General features: G+C 45.4%; 1 protein-coding gene across 1 annotated transcript in view; it reads right to left on the reverse strand.

Annotated features, from left to right (window-relative positions):
• MAP3K9 (mitogen-activated protein kinase kinase kinase 9) overlaps nt 1–25,890 on the reverse strand; it is a 416,748-nt gene that overhangs the window by 88,647 nt on the left and 302,211 nt on the right. The window lies entirely within an intron of this gene.

Consider the following 25,890-nt stretch of genomic DNA (forward strand, 5'->3'; position numbering starts at 1 on the left):
GCAGGGGTGGTGGACTCGGTGGTGGGTGCAGGGGGGGTCGGAGTTGAAGCTGTCGTGGATGTCGGTGATCTTGCAGTGAAAGAAGGTAGCCAGGGAGTCGCACAGGTCTTGTGATGGTGGGATGCCGTTGGTGTTGGAGCTGGGGTTGGAGAGTTCTTTCACGATGCTGAAGAGCTCTTTGGAGTTGTATGCATTGTTGTCTAGGCGGTCCTTGTAGGTGGTCCTCTTGGCGGTCCTGATGAGTTGGTGGTATCTGCGGGTGGCGCTCTTGAGGGCTGTGTGGCTGTCTGGTGTTCGGTCGTGGAGCCATTTCTTCTCCAGCTTCCGACAGGTGTGCTTGGAGATCCAGAGGTCTTCGGTGAACCAGGCGGCTTTCTTGTTGGTGTGGTTGGTTGTGGAGGTCTTGAGAGGGGCGAGGGTGTTGGCGCAATCGTTGATCCACTGTGTGAGGTTGGTTGTGGCGGTGTCTGGGTTGGCGAGGTCGGTGGGTGGTCTCAGGGCGAGGGTGGTAGTCAGTTGGTCCTCGGAGACTTTGCCCCAGCAGCGGCGCGGCAGCTGTAGGGTGCGGCGGTGTGTGGTGGGTTTCCTGAAGGTGAAGTGGACGCATCTGTGGTCGGTCCAGTGGGGTTCGGTGGTGTGGTTGAAGGAGACGTCTGTATATGAGTGTTCCTCTGAGGGTCGTGTTGGGGTCGGTGTGGATCTGGAAGTGCATGTGCTCAGCGGTGGTGAGGGTGTCGTCGGTGTTAGTAGAGATTCTGATGGAGTCTTTGTGGATGATGGCGATTCCACCTCCCACTCCGTTGGTGCGGTCTCTGCAGGAGATCTTGTAGCCCTGTGGGATGGCTATGTCTGGTGCTGAGGTGTCGGTCAGCCATGTCTCCGTCAGGAAGGCGACGTCGGGCGGTGGAGTATAGGAGGTCCCAGAGTTCGATGGCGTGCTTGCGAGCGGAGTGGGTGTTGAGGAGTATGCAGCCGAGGTGGTTGGGTTCATTGGCTGGTGGTTTGGTGGGCTGGATGCTGGTGTATCTGCAGTTCTGGCAGGCGGAGGGTCCTTGGGTGTGCTTTGGGGTGGCCCGGTAGCAGGGGTGGACTCGTCAGGTGTTGAGTGCACGGAGGGTGCTGGAGTCGTAGTGCAGTCTGGCGTGGCGGGGGCGCGGGGTCCAGGGGTTCTGCCACTGGGCGCGGTCCAGGCGCGGATGGGCGCAGACGGGCTTGCCTTTGGCGCGCCTTCAGCGCATCCTCCATATGAGGCGAAGTGGGAGGGAGGAGCAGCTGGGAGGCGGGAGCGGGGCGGCCAATGGGCGAGGGCAGGCAAACCAGAAGGGAAAGGGGTGGGGCCGCGGGGACCAGCGGCGGGAAGCCGGGAGCGGGGGGGGCACAGAGGGCTGCAGGGAGCACCTAACAATACCCTACAAGCAATACAAGGGTAGAAAGGAACCACAAAAACACGGGAGCCACAAAAACACAGGAACCACAAAAACACGGATACCGGATACCAGGGGCGAGCCCTCGGCAGCGGCGAAGCAGAGGACAGAGACTCGGCAGGGCCGGCCCTAGGCATGTGCAAACTGTGCACCTGCACAGGGCCGCCAAACCCCAGGGGCCGCCACGACGACCGGATACCAATCATACAATATTCATGGCACTGGCGGCCCCTGGCAGGATTTGGCGGCCTCCGAGTCCGACCACCCGCATAGCACAATTTTTGAGGCGGCGGCTGCGACGTTTATAATTGGTCCGATGCACCGTTTCAAGTGTAGGCCTCAGTTTTTGCCAGTAACCAATTGGAAGGTAGATTATATACTAGGCGCGGAAGACCCCGGAAGTCTTACCCGTACACAGTCCTACGGGGGTGTGGGGTTTAAGCACCAATCATGCGAGTGAAGGCTGGAGCACTCGCTCAATCCAGGGAGAGTTTCCTCCACAGGGCTGCGAGGCTCTGGATCTGCCCACGCAGCTTAGCCCCCGGCGGCGGCAAATGTCTTCAGAGGGGCCCCTGTTCCCAGAGCCAGCACCCAAGGGCACAGGAGTCAGGAGCCACCAGCTACCAGCACTGCACCAGCCGCAGCAGCCTCCTCTCACCGTACAGCGCAGTCCTGACCTGACGGAGCACCCAGGTCTCCACTCGTCATTGTCTAATGCTGTGCTAAACTTCTGGGCACGGAGTCTAGGGGATCCGGACGCACTGCAACAAGTGGCCCAGGCAGCCCGTGCCAGAGGCAAGGAAGTCTTCAGCATGAGGCCAATCTGTGAAGTGGGGCCTGCCTGATGACCAGATGAAGGTAGGAAAAACACAGCAATCACCTGCAATGTCGGGCGAGTAAGTACGTGCATCTGTTTTATTTAATTAAACTTCAGAGGCTCTCTTCACCAGATATAATGCACCGGATTGCCAGGCTCTCCTCGTCATTTCATTCGGCTCTTTCACCAGGCGCTTCTGTTTTTTCCCACGGCACTGTTAAAACGTAATTCACTGAAATATCTAAATCCTAATCATGCCACCAATGATCAAATGAAGTTTCCTATTTTTATGTAAGGCAGCTAACATGTGTATTTATATGAGGATGGAAATACATTTTAGAAAGTTATCATTTCTATGGAAACCGCAAATGTATATTTCTATTGTAACACACTGTTTGCTACCTCTCACATTTTGTTTGCTTTTGATACTTGCACTAGTGCCACCATTGCATACATAACGTTTGTTTTTGTGCCTCTGTGTCTAGCATATATTGCAGTATATTACCTCTAAATGTACTTTGTTTTCTCTTGTAACCTGCACACTTGTCACTCTTTCCTCCTGTAATGCACTGTTTGCTACCTCATATAGTTTGTTTGCTCACAATTGTCACTTTTACCTCATGTAACTTATCGTCTGCTTTTGTAATTCTGCTTTTGTAATTTGTTCACTTGTAATTTTCTGTTCCTATTGTGAAGCGCTCTGACGCCTTCGGATAAAGTTCGCACTATATAAAAACGCATAAATAAATAAATAAAAAAACACTGCATGCGTATTATGGCGCACCTTACAGTTTAACTTGGGCCTTTAGGTGGGATGAATGTGGCGGTGCCCGGATGGCTGTTATCGATTATATAGCCGGCAAAACATGTAAAGGAAAGAGGATAGACGACGTACTGCAGGAGAGTGGGTTGTGTGAATGAAGTTTAAAACACTATTACTGACATTTTAGATATGTTTACTTTAAACTTATAAGGTTTCTTTAAGTCAGGGTATAAGTTACAGTAAAAAGTTGCTGCTTAAGTACTACAGGAACATTTAACACAATCGGCCACATGCATCATCCCGGCCTTTTGCGAATTCCAAATTGCGAAAAATAGGGAATCGCAATTTGGAATTCGCAAAATGGGATGCATGTATATTTTCGCAAAATATTTGCGATTCGGTAAAAATCGCAATTTTTACCGAATCGCAAATATTATGCAAATTCCAAAGTGCGAAGTCGCATTTCCCATTGATTCCTATGGGCCAAAAGGCCCATAGGGATCAATGGTAAGGCTTTAACAAATTGCGATTTTCTTTTTGAAAATCGCAATTTGTTAATGCATTCCAAGGGTGCAGAGGGGGGTCCAAAGGAACCCCTCCTGCACCCCAGAAATGTAATTTGAAGTGCATGTTTCACACACACACATTTCCTAAGGACATGTGTGTCTGAAACATGAAAGTTTAAAAAATGCATTTTTGAGCATTTTCAAAACTTTTCGCAAATTACCACAAGGTTCAACCTCGTGGTAATTTGCACCTCCTAATTGCTAATTCGCAATTAGAAAAACAATCATGCATTGCTTTTAAGGAATCTCAAATTTGCGATTCCTTAAAATCAATCGCATTTTTGGAAATCGCTAAAAATAGCGAATTTCACAAAAATGCATGATGCATCCCAAAAACTTATTTAGGAAGTGCAAACGGACGAATTTACCGATTCGCACCGTTTGCACTTCCTAAATAGGGCCTTTCACTTGCATGTAATGAGAATAGGAGTACCCATCATTTTACAATTCACAAGGCAGGCCAATCTTTGTTCCCCATTGCTTGTTGAGTCCTAGGCATCTGCAGGCAGGACAGCTAGGAGGGCGTGGTATCCAGTGTGCTCACCGTCCTTTTTCCCCAGCACCTCCCCCTACACCCAAGGGGCGGCAATCTGAGGGATAGCCCCGGGTGCCACAAGCTCTAGCTACGCCCCTGCCTCCGACCCCGGCTTTTTACTAACTTCCAACCAAAGCCTGAGACTCAACCTAACCTAGTGCTTCCCGTGCGTTGTGGTGCCTTGGCGTATGTGAGTCTCTCTCTCTAGTCTCTGCAGTGCAGCCATTTCTCTGGTGTGGTGGTGCCGCTGGTGGTGGTCCTAAAGCTGAGCTCAGAATAAGGTAAACTAAGTGAAGTAATAGTACAACGCACCGGGCGCGTGGGAGGCAGATCTGAATGTAGTCGATTCTGATTCTGCAGCAGTGTCACTGACTCTGACTGACTGCTGCGTCAGTTAATGGCGTTTGTTGAAGCAGGTTAATGCCTTGCCTTTACTATCCTTTTGTGCAGTAACACAGGGTAGTATAGGGGGCTGCAAGAGACCCTTCAGGTTCAGAATCTCTGTTCACAATCACCCGTCCAGCCAGGGGTTATTTCTGCTGCCCCGACACTATTACCACAAGGACTCCACCATGCGTAGCTACCGCGGAGCCGGGTTACCCTGATGACGGTGATAACATTTTATGTTAAAACTAAGTAAGATTGAAAATATGAACACATCCAAAATAAAGGAAAAAATGCAATGTAAACATACAGTTTTTTCCGACTTTTTGAGAGTTGGATGAGGCGTCTCTCTCTGTTATTTTGTAGGGGTTCTGTCCGTCTTGTAGAAAGCCTTAAGCATAATTAGTTTTCCTCTCACCTCTGAGGCCTGCCCTTTTCCCTGCAGTGTTCTGTGCACTTTAGCATTCTCTAGATTCCAGGCCGTAGAAATTGTATTCCACGAGCACCCATATACAATAATATTTTTTTCAAATCTTGTACAGTGATATGACCACAGAAGACCCGGATTTTATATTAAAAACAGAGATTGAGACTATACCATTTCCAACTGAAAGGCAATATTTCTCTCCATGTAATCCCATACCAGGCGTTTTTCACATAGTTTGGTGCTTACTTTCCCTCCATGTTAAAGAGCAGTAGATATTTCAGCACCTAGTTCTACATAGGTAAATCACATATAAGGTCCCAAAGGCGAGAATATTGCATTGCAAATGCTTGTTATAACTGCAGCCACGGCGGGTTTTTGCTCAGATAGGGGCCATGACAAAAGCACATTTTGAGCCCCTTCTAATGCCCTCCCGCTCTTGCCCCCTCCCCCCTCCAAGGTTTACATTTCCGCCTGTTCTAAGCGCTGCATGTAGCAGGGGATTGTATTCTGTATCACTGAGTGACCCGGTTCTGAGACGAATTCGGATGGGTAGGAGCAGCCGCAGGTACTGGTCATCTAATGACTTTTCTGGACGTATTATTAAAACACCTTCCTGAGCTCCGCCCCGGCCGGACCCCCTCTTCCGGGGCCTCCACCTACGCTCCCTGCACAGGGCCACCATGAGCCTAGAGCCGGCCCTGGACTCGGTCACGAGGAGCCGTGCGGCGTGTCCTGGGGTCAGGTCACCCCCCACGCTACAAAGTAATTCAAAGAAACCTTGAACTGATGTAGAATCCTCAGCATTTCTACCGGGCCATAGATATCATAATAAGTTCTATCCCATGTTATACCACCTGGTAAAGGGATGGCTGTGATGTTCACTGATACAGGTCTCCTTTTTAGGTCTCGCCCTGGAATTCGCATCCGAAGGATGCGTCCAGGGCGGAGACGTATAGCTATCTGACACGGGGGAATGGGAGGACAAGAAACTGTCACAAGCTTTTCCTCGGATGGATTCAGCTGCGTGCACGCGCACCCACATTCACGCATGCGCACATCACAGCCACACGCATACACAGCACTCACGCATGCGCACATACACACGCATACACAGGCACACCCCCCGTCGCCGCCGCACCTACACGCATACACAGAAACCCCTCCACACACACCAGCCCCTCTCCTCCCGGCTCCACTCACCGGTGTCTGGCGGGCGCTCCCGGGTCTCCAGGCTCCTTCCCTTCCTCCGCAGCTGCAGGCTCTCCCCACATCACGGGGGCCCGCTGCTGGACAGAAGGCTTCTCTGTGGTCGGGCGGCGGTAGCGCTCGGCGGGACTCTCTCTCCACATGGGAGCCCCGCCTCCTCAGTGCGCCCGCTTCCCCCCGCGGGTCTTCACCCGGTCCCCCATCTCGGGACCGGGACTTTAAGGGAAACAGTATCCAGGGCTCCTTCCTGGTCACGGGAGCCCCGGGGCCGCAATGCTCACGCCACTTCCTGCTGCCGGCTCCTCTTCCTGGTTGCACGTCAGGTCCCGGGCCAGCAGCCAATCAGAGCGCGGCCCGGGAATGACGTCACAGAGGTGTCCCGCAGTACCGCCCCCGGCCTGCCTGACTTCCTGGTCGCAGGAGAATTCTACTGCTGAACTGGGTGTTATAACGCAGTCTCCACATATAACTGTCTGCAAAGGTAATGCAACACTTTTCAGTTCTCAATTACTTTATTCAGGCACTGAAGTGGGGAAAAAATGTAATTAGATTAAGTTGGCAGCCCTAAAAGATGTACTTGTTCTTTAGATTTACGTGATTCGTTCACGTCTATTACACAGCTTTTCATTTTATGTAACGTAGTCTTTCCTATGGAGACCTACAACCGGAACCTGGGGCTCGAATCAGGAGTTAGGGGAAGAATTAGTCTGGTGTACACCGGAAGTCGCTTGTTTGAGAGCGGCGATCTAAACTCAGTGCATTGAAAGAAGGTTTACGGGCAGCCTCGGAAGCGAATTGACCGGGACGAGTGCTGGAGCCCTTCGGACGCGTAGAATGTTTTCCGGGCTGCAGGACCTGGGTGTAGCTAACGGAGACGATCTTAAAGACACCCTATCCAATTGCACAGAGCCGCTCAAGACCATCAAGCAGTTTCAGGTACGGGACTTCGGGATAGCGGACATCCAAGTGTATTGGCCAGCGTGTGAAGTCGTTGTGTACACTGGTGACTGGACAGCTGATAGTAAATTTGCTACCTTTAGTTTTAGATGCTCTTTTGGGAATGAGAACTGAAGGTATACAGAATCACTTTTTAAGCGAAGTTGTGAACATTGTATTATTTGTAAACTGGCACATGTTCTGCTTGTTAATTATTGGGTTTCAATTGTTAATTCTAATTGTTGCCAACACCGCTCTCTAAAATGTAAACATCCGGAAATGGTAACCACCTATGCTATATAGCCGTGTGCGCTGCTAGTCTTTTTGCATCCCCCAATATTTTCTGTAATGAGGCCAAAATCGCATGTATGAATCTTCTTCCATTTATTTAGTCCCTAAAGCACGCCTCAGAAGGCAGTGTGCATTTAAAATAGAGAACATCTGTTGAATTGCAGTTCATATCGGTAGTGCCACGAATTGATATCATATTTGTAGCAGAATTTCACAGTACAATAATTTGCCGGATTAAACACTGGATTCCGAGATAATAGGGTTGCACGTAGGCCACTGGTATGAATCTCAGCATAGCCGATTCAACCATTCCCCCTTGTGAGGTTGATAAAAGTAGTATCATTCAGTTGAATAGTAATCACAGTGTAATTGTGAGAGAAAAGGATACTTGCACTCTGTAAGAATGATCAGGTCATCAAAATGTTAAGTACCGTTCTATTTCCTGAGGAGGGTATTGGGGAGGTTTGTGTTGCTGAAGAGTTTCTACTTTTGCGATTGTTGGTTTGCGTTTGTCCCTTTCAAAGCCTGCATTATTAGCACCCCCCTCAATGTTAATTACCCAGCACCACTTACACCGACCCCCCACTCTACTCCCAAACCCAGTACACTCCATGTTGTTTATTTTTGCGCGTGTACGTGCCGCTCCTCAGATCCGTCCTTTACACAGCGTATCCCATGCGTGTCCAAAAAACACAACCCGAAAAATGGCCCGCTCCCGTGGGACCTCTGGGACAGCAAGACAAAGCAGCAGCTGTTTGGCAACACGTCTCACCCCAAAACAGCAACTGTGATGTGACTGCATTCCACTGAATATGCAGATCTCATTCTGTGGCGGGGAAACAAAAGGTTCGGCTTCCCAGAAGGCTGTGACAGCCACGGCATCGATGTGGGCAAGAAATGCCAGGCTTTTGACATGCCACGTGGGGAACGGAAATATTCTAAAGTGTTGTATTCATCGCTTTATAATATACTGAATCGATAGTATGAGCCGGCACTATATCATTTAAAATCGCATTATATCATAATAGAAATGTGAGTGCAGAGTGACAGTGAGTGCAGAGTGACAGTGAGTGCAGAGTGCGTGCAGAAACAGTGAGTGCAGAGTGCGTGCAGAGTGACAGTGAGTGCAGAGTGCGTGCAGAGTGAGAGTGCGTGCAGAGTGACAGTGAGTGCAGAGTGACTATGAGTGCAGAGTGCGTGCAGAGTGACAGTGAGTGCAGAGTGACAGTGAGTGCAGAGTGACAGTGAGTGCAGAGTGACAGTGAGTACAGTCACTCAGCACCACCACATTATCACTCAGAACCACCACAGCATCACTCAGAACCACCACAGCACCACCACAGCACCACCACAGCACCACCATAGCACCACTCAGCACCACCACAGCATCACTCAGCATCACCACAGCCCCATTCAGCACCACCACAGCATCACTCAGCACCACCACAGCACAAATATGTTCTCTCAATGTTTCAAGCTTTATTACAAATGTCACAAAAAGATGTTAATATTTCACTTCTGTTCTTGGATTTCGTTACAATAAAATACACTGAACATAATCTTCACAAAAGTTATTTACAAAAGTTTAAGCTATTGCCATTATAAATTACAATCACTTTTATTAAGTATTTAAAAAAATTAAAAGCCATTGTTATTTGTAATATCAATACATCTAAGTCACGTAAATACAAATGTTGCATTACAAATGCTATAGGTGTCACATTTGCGAAAGTTATAACTATTGGCATTGTAAATGACAAAGCTATTAATTTAGCTATTTTCAAAACCAACACATAAATAAAAATATTGTCATTTACAAGACCAATAGCTCAAACTTTCATAATGCGAGACCTATTGCATTGCAAATGCTTGTTCTACATGAGATGATTTGTGAGGTTTTAGGACCAAGTTGATTTTCTGACTTGCTGTGTCCATTGTAATGTATTTTCCATCTATCATTTGTCCCAAGCTTAAAACCAATATTAGCCAGAGCAGGAGGAAAAATGTACCTAGGCCAATCCAAAATTTAATCCATGGTGAAACCAGATATATTTTCTCAAGTTGATGAAAGAGTTCTGTTTTTTCTTTGAGAGTTTTTTTTGCTGGCGTTTCTTCGGGTTCACTGATATCCTCAGAAAATGTATCGAAGTTGATGAAATAGACAGAGGCAGTTCTGTCAATTGTTGGAATTGCATCAGGATTGTTATTAATCTTTGGAGTTGCTTCTTCCTTTGTCATATTGGTGTAGTCAGAGGCTACATCATTGTAGACAGGTGTTTCTTGACAAACTGTTATTTGGGTCTCAAGAGGCACGAGTTCCATGGCTTTGTTGCATAGTCCTTCTTTTCTTACTGCAGGTTTATCAAACGTGATAAGTCTTTCAGTCTGAACCTCTTGGATAGTAGCAAGATATTGGGAGTCCACTGGGCCTACTACTTATTATTGGCCACATGTTGTGGTTTGACCAGGTCGATGGACACGACTCGGTTCTCTTGTTTACCAGCAAGGGGCCGTAGTAATACTGATCTTGAATCCTTGGATTGCTAAGACAGGTACTGCTTTTCTGTAAGAAGGCCCAAATTCCTTCTTTACCGCTACCTTTTCCCTGACTAGATCCCCAATCTTTGGAATCCAGACAGGTCTTGCTGGGACAGGTGTTTTTTCTTCAGTAGCTGTTGGCTTTTGTGTTGTGTCACTCAGACCTCTTCTTGTTTCATTTAAGTCCTATAAAATAGACAAACGATCTTTGACATCAAAAGATTTTTGTTCCACCACTGAAGTTTGACAATCGAGATCTTGGATTAGCATTCTAGTACCAAACAGTAAGGAGTGATTCCCCCCAGAGAATTTCTTGGCAGATTGTTAAGACTAATTGGACACTTATTAAAAGTTTGACCCACCCATCACCCGAACCGAATACCTTAGCTGTTATGGATTGCTTTATGTCACGTTTTTTTCTTTCCACTACCGCATTACCCTCAGGATGGAAGGAACTAGAATACCGCAATGTAACACACAAGTTAACCATAGCCTCTTTGTAACTCGAGAGCTAAACGCAGGACCCTGGTCAGAATGTAGCGTGCCAATTGTGTATGTGCCGATAAAGACTCGCAAATCCTTCATAACAGTTCTGGCGTCAGCCGAGCACTGGGGCCATAACCAAATAAATCTTGTCCTAGTAGTTATAGGGCCGCATTTGTCTGTAGGGGCGTCTGCAGGTTGATAGTCTAATGCTATCTAACAGAGGTGTCTGTATCTGGCTGGCTACTCTGTAGTCCGGTATCTGGGGCGGTTCATTACTGCAATCTCTGCTGCAGTTTGGGCAATAAATTGCAAATTCGTAAACTTGCCCGCTCATTCCTGGCCACCAGTACATTTCTTGTAATTCTATTAGAGGTTTCAAGATCCTTTTATGTGTCAGACCCTCTCTCATATGTGCTTCTTGAACCAAGTAAGCTCTCCGCTTCCTGTTTGGAATTACTCTGTCCCCCACTCCAGGGATTCGAGCAAAAGGAACGGAGTTTGCATCAATTATGTATGTATATGTGAGTGGATAGTTCAGAGGTAACGCTGCATGATTGCCATCAATTGAGGCTTTTACTGCTAATAGCGTTTCACCATCTATTACTCGTTTTGAGAGAGCGATTGTAGCTACGGAAGCTGTTTGCACTGCTGCCTTCGCGGCTTCATCAGCCAATGAATTCCCTGCAACGTGAACGCCATCACGCTGATGACTCAGTGTATGCATCACGTGATAAAAAACTACTTGTTCCCGAAGCAAATTATGCTTGATTGTGCCACCAGCCGTTTGGAACCCAGTTTTGCAGGTACTCGCTGTAAGATTGTATGCAGTAATACAAATCGCACACTACTAGTGTGGGGAATTCGCAATCGGTATTTTCAAGCGCCATCTTGAAAGCCTGTAGTTCAGCTCGCTGAGCTGTACAGTCTCCGAGTGATTGAGTTTTAGTGACCATAGTTCTGAATTTGCCTTCGCGCCAGCGACCTTTAACGATCGCGCACACAGCACTATAGGCTTGTTTACCCCCAATTGCGGGCTGTGCTGATCCGTCTGTATATATTATACAGCCATTATGTTCAAGAGGCAGAATTTCGGTCGGCAGAGGACATTCTTGCGCGTATTGGAGAAATTCTTGTGTTTTCAAGCTGGGGTCAAATCTGTATTCAACGTCTGTTGCAGCAAGAGAGTTAACCCATTGTATCCATCTTGGATGTAAAGCTTTAGCATTTGGGATGCTTGCTTTTGTCACCGTCTCTAAGGCAGGTACAGGTGTAATGATCATTATGCGTTTACCCTGTGCAAGGGCTCTCTCTTTTGCTACTGCAATTTGAACCGCTGTCAAAATTTTCTCAGTAGAAGTGAACTTAATTTCAGCTTGTGTGTACAAGTGTGATCTGTATGCTATTGGTACAGTTTCTTCCTCATTAAAGGTTAGGTACATGAATCCGCATCTCCCTGGGATGATTCGGATTACAAGATTGCCACGTTTTCGCGTGTGTCTAGTTTTGTTTTTGTTAACATGTCTGTATGGACTGAACGCATAATTTCTGTGTGTGTTTGTGTCCAATGTGTTGGTTAAAAATCAGGTTTGATTATTTCGTAGAGAGGTTTAACCCTCTCTGCGTAATTTAGAACATAAGTTCTTCCAAAATTCAGGAAACCTAGAATTGACTGTAAGTTTTTCAGCGTTCTGGGAGTTTGGAGCAGCGCACATTTTTCTAGAAAGTTGGCTGCAAGGCTCTTACCTTCACTTGATAACTCGTATCCTAGAAATAGGACATTGAGGTGGGCAATTCGTGATTTCTTAAAATTGAATTTATACCCTTCAGATGCGAACCCAAGTATTATGGTGTTCACTCTTTCCAAGTGTCTGTCCAAGTTGTCATCTGTAAGGTAGATGTCATCGACATAAGATAATGCCTCATCATTGTACGTTTGTAGTAACTCTGTTACCCTGGCTGAAAAAAAACCTGGACTATTCTTGAATCCTTGGGGGAGACGGCAAAATTGTCGCTGTGTCCCCATAATTGAAAAAGCGGTCAGATGCCTGCTTTCAGATGCAATGTTTTGACAGAAAAATCCATTTGAAATGTCTAATGTCGTTTTATATTTTTTGCGTACTATGTTATTCATCAGTGCTGCACTGTGTGAGTTTTGTACTGCAAATGTTTTGCAACATGAGTTTAAGTGTCTGTAATCCAATACCAGACGATATGAATTGTCTGATTTGGAGACAGGAAACAAAGGATTGTTCATTGGCGAGGTGCATGTTTCAATCACCCCTTGGTATTCAAGTTGATTTAAAATCTCTCTGACCTGTTTTTTAGCTTCTTGCTTAACTGGGTACTGCCTTTGTGCAGTGGGCTGGTTTTTTAACTCGATTTTGTGGTGAGGTGAGTCCTCATCCCACTGTACATGATTTTTATATAATGCTGGAGCCTGAGCTACTGCCCATTTTCTGCCATGTGCATATTTTTATGAATTGGAATATGATTAGAGAAGGCTGGCATAATTATTTCTTCGCCATGTGGTCACTCCCTGACAAATTCAGGCGGAAAGTCTTGTTCGGCTAGAAGTATGTCATAGCCCTTAGAGAGCTTTTCCCAAAAGAGTGCTCTTATTTTTCGAGTTATGTCCCCCTCCATCCGGAGTGTTACTTCATATAACTTGTGGGGTACCCTAACCCTGGTGTCGGCAGTTTCAACCTGAATGCATTCATTCAAGTCCACTGTCTTCAGATGATCCTTCAGGATCCTGCGAACTATGGTGACTTCTGCTGCGCTGTCTAGCATTGTTTGATTCCACTCTCCGTTCTTGAGTTGTGTCCTCAAGGTCCTCGGCATGTCTGATCTTTATGCTTGCTAACTTCTTTTTGGTGAATTGAGCTTTTTTGCTTTGGTGAACAGGTTCCTTGTCTTTGGACTTGACGCGTTTCTCTTTCTGTTCTGACCGTCCTCTTCTTTCCGATTTCTGCGGGGAAGTCTGAAAAGATCGAGAGGGACGTGTATCATTATCTTGATATCTGTCAGGTTTTTTCAGATTATCCCTATTCCTGAGGTTATATCTCTTTTCAGAGGGCTCCCTTTGGGGAGACCTGCTTCCCTGTTGGGGAGATCTTCCTCTGGGCTGAGAATATTTTTCCCTAGGAAGAGTCTGTTTATTACTCTTCCACTTCTTTTTTGGAGTAGTGAGATTGTTTTTAATAAAAACCTTTTCAGGATTCTCTGTTAATTTGGGTTTTACTGGTTTCCCACCCAAACTATCTCTTCCTAATTCTTCATAACTTGCCCCCATAGCTACACCTTTTGTCTGGATGTAAAATTGGCCTAGAAACATAAAAAAAGTTTTGTGTCATAGCCAAAGTGAGCAGTTGAATGATAAATTCTGTCGGAACTTGATGGGGGTGGGTCTCTCATTTAAAACCTTCTCAATACACATTAACGCAGCTTGCTGTGGAATATTCGTGTAGAGAGCCGTGAGAGAGTGTAAATGGATATACTCTCTGAATACAGTGAATAAAGGTCTAAACGAACAGGAGGAAATTAACAGACAGGTGGCTCTCCTTTAGATCTAGAAAAGTGGAATTTTGCCAGTCTTGGGAAGTAACCACTAGAGAAATTTCCCATATATTATGTCAGTTGAAAATCGCTTTTTTAGGCATGATATGCATGATCCTTATGTATAACAACTAAATGTTACAATGAGGAGGTACACGATCAATTATGGTTGTTAATTGATCTCACATTTTGAAATCAGTGTATTGTTAGAAGCCTTTACCATCTTTGTGAGTCACTGTGTGGCATTGATAGATTCAATCGATCTCTTGTAAGCCACATGTTCTCTATGCTAACCCTAATATGATGTGGGCCCCCTAATGAACTCATGAACACACAGGTTGCTCCTCATTTTGCATTAGAAATGAATGTGTTTCAGTCTCAATTTAATGACAACTTGGGCTCAGGCTTAGGTATGTAAACTGATGGAGTACAGTTCATTACATTCCATTTCCTCTTAGTGTTTTAAAATGCATGAAATGTATCGTTACTGATATTTACTCGAGCAATCAGTATTGTTACTGTACATGATGTTTCCTGATTCCACATGGTTTTCGTATGCACACGCTAGTAACTATGTTGTCAAATTTTAATATCCATACACAGTTCAATGGATTCTGACACCCCAATACACCTTGGGCATATGAGATATGAATTTAGTGGTACTCTCGATGTTACAAATACTTCGTAGCTATTTCTTCTTTTTCAAATAATATCTGATATGGTTCCATTAACATATCTGCAAGTCCCCAATCCAAAATGGCGGAGCCGAAATTTCGAGCGTTTTATTCGAATTCATCAATACGCTCGTAAATATGCTGTTGAATGTCATTAATTTTTGCAAATAATACTAGTAATCTTAGAATGAATTATGTGGTCCCCGACCTCTATATTCGATAGAGCCTCTTTGGTTAGGCACTTTTGGTATGCAATTCCTGTAGTCCGCTTTCTTTATCTATGCATGCAAACACGGCGTGCGTACAGCGGCTACTGCAGAACGCTGATTATTTCGGAACGACTCGACTGACTTTGGTGAGTTCCCGGGAATTCGTTTGGAGGTTTATTTAAGTTATCCCCACAGTCTTTTTGATTCAGACTGATCCACATTCTGTCATTTTTGCAGAGGATTTATTCCTGCTTGTGAACCTATGGGCTGAGCTGCTTATGACTCCTTGAAAAAAAATATATACTTCCAACATCATTAACTAACGGGTAAGATGCATCCTCATGCTCACATTTTAGACGCTGGGACGAGGCTCTCAGTGTTTAATATTAATTAAGGGCCATTGTGTATTCAATGATTTAGCCCTTACATCAAGGAACGATGGTATAAACATCGTGATGTTCCTTTTTAAATTGGTTGAAATAACAACAACATTAAAGTGTACTTGGTTCCTTTATTTGATTATAGGACCACCATTTAATCCCTTGGAAATTGTGTATGCAGAGACTATAAGCCTGCTACATCATGAGAACATAGTTCCACATCTACGTTCCGTGGACAAGGTAATGATACGTCCAGAATCCTTTGGCTTGGAGTATTATCTATGAATTACCAGAGAGTGAGTCAAATGACCACCCTATTATGTTTTTAGGTATTATTCATTAAACTTGGGACAAAGAGTGAAGAGTTTCCACTTGGTCCGCCATTACTATTGGGTAAGCATTTTCTCCTTGCCCTAAGTTTACTGCGACACTATAATTGGTCGCAATTTGAGTGCAACAGCTTGACATATATATTTACTTCATTTAAGGGCCCACACTACTCCTCTGGTTTGAGGAAATATAAATTTTATGGTCAAGAAATGTTCCCTAACGTGTAGCCCACCGTCTCCATGTACCAGCCTAAAGTGCATGTAACTTCCCTCCGGTGCCAGCTATGAAGACGCAAATACATTTGCGTCCGACGTTAACATGTCCTCTTTCAGATCCACTCTAAATGGGTTGAATATTCCGTTCCTAAGTATGCCTTGCCAACGTCTTTTTGTGGTGTACTTTACACGTTTTTCAGCTCTGGCGAAGTAGGCCCTGAATTCTGCCATCGAGCCTTTCCTGCCTCCTGACTCTGAAAGCCTCAGCCCAGGCTGCCTCTGTACCCGTGACCCCTGCCTTACTCCCTGCGCGGCTATCGGCGCGTAGGCTCAGCCTGTTGCCTGCCAACACTGTATTCAACCTTCGAATTATCTGTTCCGCTCCTCAAACATACATTCCTGCCTACTAGTTCAAGTAAACATCTTCCAGTTGCAGAACAAAGGGCCCGGCCTCACTGTCTCCGTGCAAGTAATTCATAGCCTCTGTTACCATGATAGGCCCATGCCCCCTCGCATCTCATGCAGACACGTAGACGCCTATACACGCACTCACAGTCAGTATAGAGTAGCCTCTGCCCAAGAGACCTTTCCCTCTAGATAATATGGTTCCCAAACATCAGATATTAGATATGATCTAGGTACGAGTTGATCTGACATGCCAGACTTCTGTCTCTTTCCGCTAGTGTAAATGTCAAGTTCCCTGCACCTTCCAGTTCCACGTCAATCACACGTCATGCAGCTGCGCGCGCATCCAGGCCTCAGATTTCTGCTGACATTGCAAAACTCTGGCAAGTACCCACCTACTTGTGACACTTACATATGACGTTCTCTAGCCCACTCCTCTATGTTCACGCCTAGTTCACGCCTCCTGATTACGTAGTGCTAACACGTGGATGCTGTTATCTTGTTTCTCTCAGCTGTTACGCCTACTGTATTGGTTTCTATAATGCGACTTAAGTATATAAGCTATGTATTGTCAATAAAGTAGGGCTCTATCCCTTCCTGCACCCCAGTGGTGGCAGGAACAAGATATCCGATCTGGTACCATGACCATTCCTTTTTAAGGAATAAAACCCCTAGGAACTCTAACACCACGGACTCTGCCTCTTTCTTTCCGATTGAGTTATTTTTGTTTAAGTACTTACCTGCATAGAAATTAAGACGGTAAATCAAATATTTACCACATTATTTTGGCGCCCGAATAGGTACCCCTCCCCCACCCCACGCGCCGGTTGGTGCGTTGCAAGCTCTGTCCCCTGCCATCAGTTAGACGGAACTACGTGTATTGGCAGGATTTCCTGTTTCTCCCTCTGGCCCACGGAGGTGACGAAGACTGCAATTAGCACCCAGACGAGGCGGTGAGGAGTGCGGAGGATCCCGACCAGAGCCTAGCCGAAAGAAGCAAGGTCCGAGGTGTCAAGAGGCCCACCAGTTTCCGAAGTATCCACGTGTCGAGTCCAGTCCAGTCCAGTCCAGTCCGGTCCAGTCCAGTCGAGTTTTCCGAGGCCTTCCGATTTCCGTGCTTCCCGGTGAGTACCATTGCTGGGACGTATCTAGACGGGTGCATTATTATGTATCCGGTAAAGACGTGTTTGGGTACACAAACGCGGTCTGCACTGTTTTAGACAGTGTATCTGTACTGTTTAGCAGTATATCCGTTATTCAAGTTCTTGCACTGTCTCCGACAGTGCATCTGTGCTGTTTAGCAGTACATCCAGTACCTAGGGTAGTGATATATGTTCGAAATGTTTTTCATGATTAATGTCGTGGTATGAGTGACTGTTTGATGTACATTATTGTGTTTTTGTGTAACTAGCTGTGTTCCGTATCGAGTATCCAGTACTAAGTAACAAGATGCCGTTCTTCAATAAACTAAGACAGATAGGAACTAGGAAAGGGATGCTAGAGGAAGAAATTCCTATCCCCCCTAGGGACACTCCTGGAAATTTTAGTTCCGTCTTGAAAGTCAAAATCCCTTACGAGAGGTACACCCAGTTATGGGCACTAATAATACCTTGGAACGTGTGTATGTTTACACACCTTTAACAAAGTTAGAACTGTTAGAAATGAAGAAACTAGTACCCTGTCATGATAAAGACCCTACAGGTTTTCACAGAGAACTTAAAGATATGTTACTCATGGGAGATTACACATACACAAATATTATGAAATTGTTAAAGGTACTGCTGCCCACCGGCATCTACGAGAAACTCAAGGAAAAAGAATGGGAGGTGGGAGATAAAAAGATTATATGGACTGAAATAGAAGACGAGGAAAAAGGTCGTACCCCAGGGGTAGGCCTTGGGGACAAAGCAAAAGCATTACCAGGTCTAATAGTACAGGTCCTACCAAGATTATTAACAACTAAAAAGGAAGACTGGGACGCAATCTCAGCCTGTAAACAGAAACACGATGAAGATACCAGTGACTTCTATTCAAGATTTGAGAAATGTTTTATTATTAATAGTGGCCTAAAACCAGGTAGCGAGTCGTACCCACATCTTTTTGTATCAAAGTTAGTCGAGAATTCCTTGACCGCAGTCAAGAGTCGTGTATATAAAGTTGAAAGTACATGGCAAGCAAATACGCCATCCCAGATGTTACAAATGTTACAATACCACCAGAACCGAATTAGAGAAGAACAGGATCACGAACAGAGACGTATGAAAGACACAAAAATGAAAATGTTAGTGGCACAGTCGGTCCCAGCCGACGGCCAGAGAAAGGGTACGACCCAGACAGGAAATTCAGCAGTTCCCGTTAAAGGGACATGCAACTATTGCAAGCAGCCAGGTCACTACGTACATGAATGTTCAGTCCTGAAACACAATATAGCAACAGGTAAAACTAAGGAAAGACCGCATCCGCTTACACAAGATCAGGGTCAGCAACAGACTTCACAGACTTCACAACCTATGCATGCTCCACCACATACAGCACAGACAGCAGCGGTATCACAGTCACAGTCACAGCCCATAGCCGCAACGCAGCAAGTTTCACGGCAGATGTGCCAGTATGCCCAATCTGATTATCCCGATTATCAGCGATACACATGAAACAGCCTAGAGAGGGAGGTTGGCTTGCCTCTTATTGAGATTCCTGTAGATCAAGAAGGTCCTTATGTACACAGTCAAGTATTGGGAAAAGACAGAAAGTTTTTAATTGACACAGGGGCAAGTCGCACAACAATTAGCCATAATGAAGTCCCAGGGGGACCCCTCTCAGGCTTACAGAACGTTTCCCTTGGTTTTTCAGGACAGCCTATTGTAAATGAGGTATCGAAACCAGTCCCCCTGGCTGTGGGTCCATTATCACGTGTTACAGACTTGTTACTGACGAAATCATGTCCAGAAAACCTGTTAGGTATCAAAACATTGAAGGCTCTAGGAGCTGTGATATGTTGTTCCCCGGAAGGAGTTAGACTCTTTCTGCGTGACTTTAAGGGTCACTATGTATTACGAGAGATCGATGTCAGATTGAAAAATGTACCGAAACACTTGTGGGCACAAGGCCCGACCGATGTAGGTTGCATGCACATCACACCATACCGTGTTACAATCAGACCAGGAGTTGTTTTGCCGCGTATCAGACAATACAAGTTACCACCCGATGCTGTAGTGGCCTTACTGGAAATCATTGAAGAGCTCATTGCCCAAGGGGTGGTCGTAGAGACCGACTCCAATATCTGTAATTCCCCTATTATTCCGATTCTTAAACGTACTGATCCCAATGCACCGCCAGTATATCGGTTGGTGATTGATTTACGAGAACTGAATAAATGCATTGTTCCACAGTACCCTGTGGTTCCCGACATCTCTTCCCTATTGACTGCTATTGATTCAGAAGCAACGTTCTTTACTGTAATTGACCTCAAGAACGCCTTCTTCAGTGTCCCCATTGATCCAGAGAGCCAATACCTCTTCGGATTCAGTTTAAATGGACGAAGTTTCAAATTTTCACGCGCACCTCAAGGATTCACAGAAAGCCCCAGCATCTATAGTCAAGCACTGAAAAGACAACTCGATTGTATTCAAATGCCAGTTAACACCGCTTTACTGCAATACGTCGATGATCTGCTGATCACCGCACAAAGTGAGCCCGAATGTGAACGAGCATCACTGACAGTTTAACATTTTCTGGCCGACAAGGGACACAAAGTGTCTCCTTCGAAGCTACAATTCTGTGTTCAGCAAGTTGTGTACTTGGGTCACTTGCTGTCCAAAGTGGGGAGACAGCTCACTCCTGACCGCATCCAGTTAATTGTAAACATGCCACAACCCCAAACACAAAAGGAAGTGCGGGCCTTTATAGGCCTCACCTCGTACTGCAGACAATGGATTCCCCAGTATGCATTTATAGCTAAACCACTCATTCAGTTGACAACACAGGAGGCAGCGACTTCGACTGCCCTTCCTAGGACTCAGGAACATACACAGGCTTTTGAGGAATTAAAGAAAGCTTTATGTCAAGCACCAGTTTTAGCGACACCATGTTACAGCAAACCTTTTACGCTTTTTGTTACAGAACGTGATGGTACAGCGTTGTCTGTCCTCACTCAAGATCAAGCAGGTTCACATAAGCCTTGCGCTTATTTTTCAAGTACATTGGATTCAGTAGCCCAGGCGCTCCCTGCGTGCTTAAAGTCAGTCGCAGCGACAGCCCTAGCAATCAGACAGAGCGACTCAATTGTTTTAGGACATCAATTAACAGTACAAGTTCCACATTCTGTAGAGGTTCTTTTAAATCGAACCCAGACTCAACACTTGACTATAGCACGACTGACAGGTTATGAATTGACACTATTCCAGCCACACATAGAAATCAGACGCTGTAACATCCTGAATCCCGCAACATTGTTACCTTCGATTATGACTAATTCAGCCCCGCATGATTGTATAGAGATCATTAATGCAGTAACAAAGCCCTGACGAGACTTAACCGATGTTCCACTGACAAATCCAGACCTAACACTTTATGTGGATGGTTCATGTATGAGAACAAACACAGGAGAATTAGTGGCCGCCTATGCAGTGACCACTGAAACTGAAGTAAAAGAAACATATCGTATTGATACACTGTCCGCCCAAGCAGCAGAGCTCATCGCTCTGACCCGAGCCTGTATACTAGCCAAGAACAGAAATGTTAACATATACACAGATTCACGTTATGCTTTCGGAGTTGTACACGACTTCGGAGTATTATGGCAAGAACGAGGTTTTTTGACCTCTCACGGTGCCAAGATCCAACATGGTCCTCTCATCCAAGCACTGTTAGAAGCAATACATCTGCCTTCAGGCATATCCATCATGAAATGTAAAGCACATACTAAAGTTACAGATTCCGTTTCCCAGGGTAACGACCTGGCAGACCAAACAGCAAAACATACAGCATTGACTCACACTCAGACAGCTGACGTGACAAAGACAATAGTACCGACACATTGTATGACAGTTAGGGATCCCACACTAGATGTAATCGATATTCAGACACATGCTACTCCAGATGAAATTAAGAAATGGACCGAACTAGGAGGGATTCAGACAGATCAAGGTTGGATGACGAAGGGAAAATCTGCATGGTTTCTCCCCGACTCTATGGTTCAAGTCATAATAAATACAGCACATAGTCCAGCACCTCTAGGAGAAAAAGCTATGTTAGACAGTTTACAGAATCTCTGGTACAACAAACACTTACGAGCAGCAGCAAAACAGAAAGTGCGTACTTGCATGATCTGTTGTCAGTTCAATCCAGGTAAAAGCGTCCCTGTAGAGCAAGGTGGATTCCATCCTCCCGATCACCCTTTTGAAGTCCTCCAGATGGATTATATCCAGATGGACCGTTGTCGAGGATTTAAGTACGTCCTCGTAGTTGTTTGTGCACTTTCCCGTTGGACCGAACCATATCCAGTCTCAGATTACACTGCTCCGACCACTGCCAGGCAGCTGGTTCGTGAATTCTTCCCACGGTACGGCTTGCCCCGTGTCGTGTACTCAGATAACGGACAGCCATTCTCATCCGAGCTCATGAAACAGGTTTCCCTTCTGCTAGGATATCAGTGGAGATTCCACTGCGTCCGACATCCCGAAGCCGCTGGCCTTGTAGAGAGGCATAACCAGACACCGAAAACACGCCTTGCAAAAATATGTAAAGAGAAAGGGGTCGACTGGATAGTCGCCCTGCCAGTTGCACTGTTCTATATGAGAATGGTCCCCCATTCGAGATCAGGACTATCCCCGTATGAAGTGGTCTTTGGACGACCACCGAATATGTGGGGGACGCCCATGCCTAAGAAAATAACAGATGTTGATTGAAACATGCTGACAGATTACCTTGCCTCCTTGATGTCTGCACTCCAATCATGTCGTTCACAGGTTGCCGCAGCCTTTCCTGACAACACTGATGTAAAGCCACATGATGTCCGTCCCGGTGATACAGTCCTAATTAGGAACTTCGACAGGAAAAGCCCGCTGGAGCCCAGCTGGAAGGAGCCGAAGATCGTCCTTCTTACAACACGGACCGCTATCAAAGTGGAAGGACGAAAGGGGTGGATCCACACGAGTCATATTAAAAAATGTAATGAACTATTGCCAGAGACTGACTCGTCCAACTTCTCCAAGGACTGCCTCGATACTAAAGACTTTAAAGTTCCAAAAAGAGAGAAAACTCCCCAAGAGGAGTACCGCATGAAACTTCGATCTAGCAAGTCAGACAGTTTAATTGTTTAAGTCCTCCCCTAGGTGAATCGGTTAAATAGTTTCTGACATGTATCCCCTAGATCGAGATAGAGAGAGAGAGAGAGAACTCAAGAAACATGCATATTGTAAATCACTCCGTAGTCACTGTATAGTGACCTTACTGATTATGTTTTTTCTAAGTCTTCTGATTATTGTTGCGAGTATATTGCTTCCTATATACTACCCTATCTTCAAGCGTGAACAATCTGCTTACAATGTCACTGCTGAACATTCTTTTAGTGAGTTACCCCCCCATGAATTATCTTACAGACTTGCGCTGCGCAACAACACATTCATTAGTATGTTACATCACTCCCATCAGACTAACAATGCTACAAATTGTTGGATATGTGGCCGACTCCCTCCCTATCAGAAATACGAGGGAGTTCTGCCCCTCTTTCCGTACCCGTTCACTCACAATGGCTCCTGTGGAGCATGGTTCAGAATAATTAACTCCTTAGATTCGGATATTGCTGTTTTCCAAAGGAAATTGGGTTTGGGGAAACCTGAACTTAGTTCTGCTTAATGCCTGTTATCCTGACAAGAAGGGACTTCCCATTAGAATAGGAACTGATCTAGAGAATGAAGTGTATGGATTAGGTAATTATACAATTAACCTTATGATTCTTACTGTCGAGTCTGAAGCTGCACCAGTTCTCCCTGCTATGTCAGTATTACCAGTCACAGGTGATTTATGTGTCAGAAAGAAGGGTTCAGTACACTTAGGTCATAGCAAGTGTACTACTGTGGTCGAATTCAGTGATCAAGGCAAATCTTCCTTTAGAGCTACTCGTCATTCCTACTTTGTTTGTGACCATACCGCATACATACGCTTACCTCCAGATTGGGATGGTACCTGTTACATTGCATTCCTTCTGCCACCTGTTTTTCTAGCCCCTCCTGATTATCACAGAAATACAAATCTAGTAAAGGATAGACTCCGAAGAGATCTCCCGATTGTCGACTATACTGAAACGGCATGGGAACAATACACAGATTTCAATAAAGGATTCTTTTTCTTCATAGGTCCTGTCCAAAATAGTAAACTAATACGCAGATTAACTAGAACACTCGAAGCAGTAGTGAATGAAACGGCCTCCGCCCTAGGTAACTTAACAGAGGAGCAATCTGCCATGCGGGTTGTTGTTCTCCAGAATCGTCTTGTTATTGACGTCATCCTAGCAGATAGGGGAGGAGCTTGTAAGGTCATCGGGTCAAGTTGCTGTGTTTTCATTCCAGAAAACGCGCCTACAGTATACAAAGCTTATTACACGTCTTCATAAGATTGCAAGTTTGATACATCAGAATCCAGGCACCTGGACTTGGTCCGGTTGGTTCTGGACAACGTTGACCGCCTGGGGATGGAAGATCCTATCCTTCCTAGGCATTGCCCTTGTCATAGTATTCAGTTGCTGCCTGTGCCTACAGTGTGGACCAGCGATTTGTGGTCTGTGCGCCACTTCATGTATTGCACATTCCAGTTTTCACTTAAAACGCGAAAAGAAGAAAGAAGAGCAAATAATGTTACAAGAACAGACTGATCGGTTTATGAGAATCGATATATCATGAAGGGTCCGTAGGGAACAAGGAGGGAATGAGGAAATATAAATTTTATGGTCAAGAAATGTTCCCTAACGTGTACCCCACCGTCTCCATGTACCAGCCTAAAGTGCATGTAACTTCCCTCCGGTGCCAGCTATGAAGACGCAAATACATTTGCGTCCAACGTTAACATGTCCTCTTTCAGATCCACTCTAAATGGGTTGAATATTCCGTTCCTAAGTATGCCTTGCCAACGTCTTTTTGCGGTGTACTTTACACGTTTTTCAGCTCTGGCGAAGTAGGCCCTGAATTCTGCCATCGAGCTTTTCCTGCCTCCTGACTCTGAAAGCCTCAGCCCAGGCTGCCTCTGTACCCGTGACCCCTGCCTTACTCCCTGCGCGGCTATCGGCGCGTAGGCTCAGCCTGTTGCCTGCCAACACCGTATTCAACCTTCGAATTATCTGTTCCGCTCCTCAAACATACATTCCTGCCTACTAGTTCAAGTAAACATCTTCCAGCTGCAGAACAAAGGGCCCGGCCTCACTGTCTCCGTGCAAGTAATTCATAGCCTCTGTTACCATGATAGGCCCATGCCCCCTCGCATCTCATGCAGACACGTAGACGCCTATACACGCACTCACAGTCAGTATAGAGTAGCCTCTGCCCAAGAGACCTTTCCCTCTAGATAATATGGTTCCCAAACATCAGATATTAGATATGATCTAGGTACGAGTTGATCTGACATGCCAGACTTCTGTCGCTTTCCGCTAGTGTAAATGTCAAGTTCCCTGCACCTTCCAGTTCCACGTCAATCACACGTCATGCAGCTGCGCGCGCATCCAGGCCTCAGATTTCTGCTGACATTGCAAAACTCTGGCAAGTACCCACCTACTTGTGACACTTACATATGACGTTCTCTAGCCCACTCCTCTATGTTCACGCCTAGTTCACGCCTCCTGATTACATAGTGCTAACACGTGGATGCTGTTATCTTGTTTCTCTCAGCTGTTACGCCTACTGTATTGGTTTCTATAATGCGACTTAAGTATATAAGCTATGTATTGTCAATAAAGTAGGGCTCTATCCCTTCCTGCACCCCAGTGGTGGCAGGAACAAGATATCCGATCTGGTACCATGACCATTCCTTTTTAAGGAATAAAACCCCTAAGAACTCTAACACCACGGACTCTGCCTCTTTCTTTCCGATTGAGTTATTTTTAAGTACTTACCTGCATAGAAATTAAGACGGTAAATCAAATATTTACCACAGGTTGCCCAATGTATTAGTCCTGATGAAGACTCGCATGGCCACGGTCCAACTTACCTTTAGGCCCTAAGACGAGTCGAAACGTCGACGCTCCTTTCTTTTATTACCTGGATTGTGTAACACATTTTCTGGTGCAATATAATTTTGGAAGCAATGTCTCCATTTAATGAAAATTGTGTATAGAATTTACATAACAGGCCGGTTACTACAAAACGGTGAATTGTGTCAACCGATCGATTGTGAATATAAAATTGTAAATATATTTCTTTGTCTTCCTTTACTCCTCCTTTCTACTAAGCACCTGACATTTCTTCATCCTATGCACGCTCGCTTTGGGCCACCTAAAACTCTCTTATATAGAGATAGTTATGAATGCAATGAATTAACATTGCCCCTGAATTTGTAATTATTGCTGTTGCTTTTTTGTCCTTCATTTCGTAAATGTTGAAACACATTGAATGTATAGGGTTGATCTGTGAGACATATCCCTTAACTAAGTGGAAATATTGAATACGTATTGATCAATTCAACTCTAGTGAAAGTAATGGTTAAAGACCATTGTATTTGAGTAGTGTAAAACACCCAGGTCTTTGACTTTTTGGGTCACCCCA

Source organism: Lissotriton vulgaris, chromosome 9, assembly GCF_964263255.1.
Source record: "Lissotriton vulgaris chromosome 9, aLisVul1.2, whole genome shotgun sequence".
Taxonomy (NCBI): Eukaryota; Metazoa; Chordata; class Amphibia; order Caudata; family Salamandridae; genus Lissotriton; species Lissotriton vulgaris.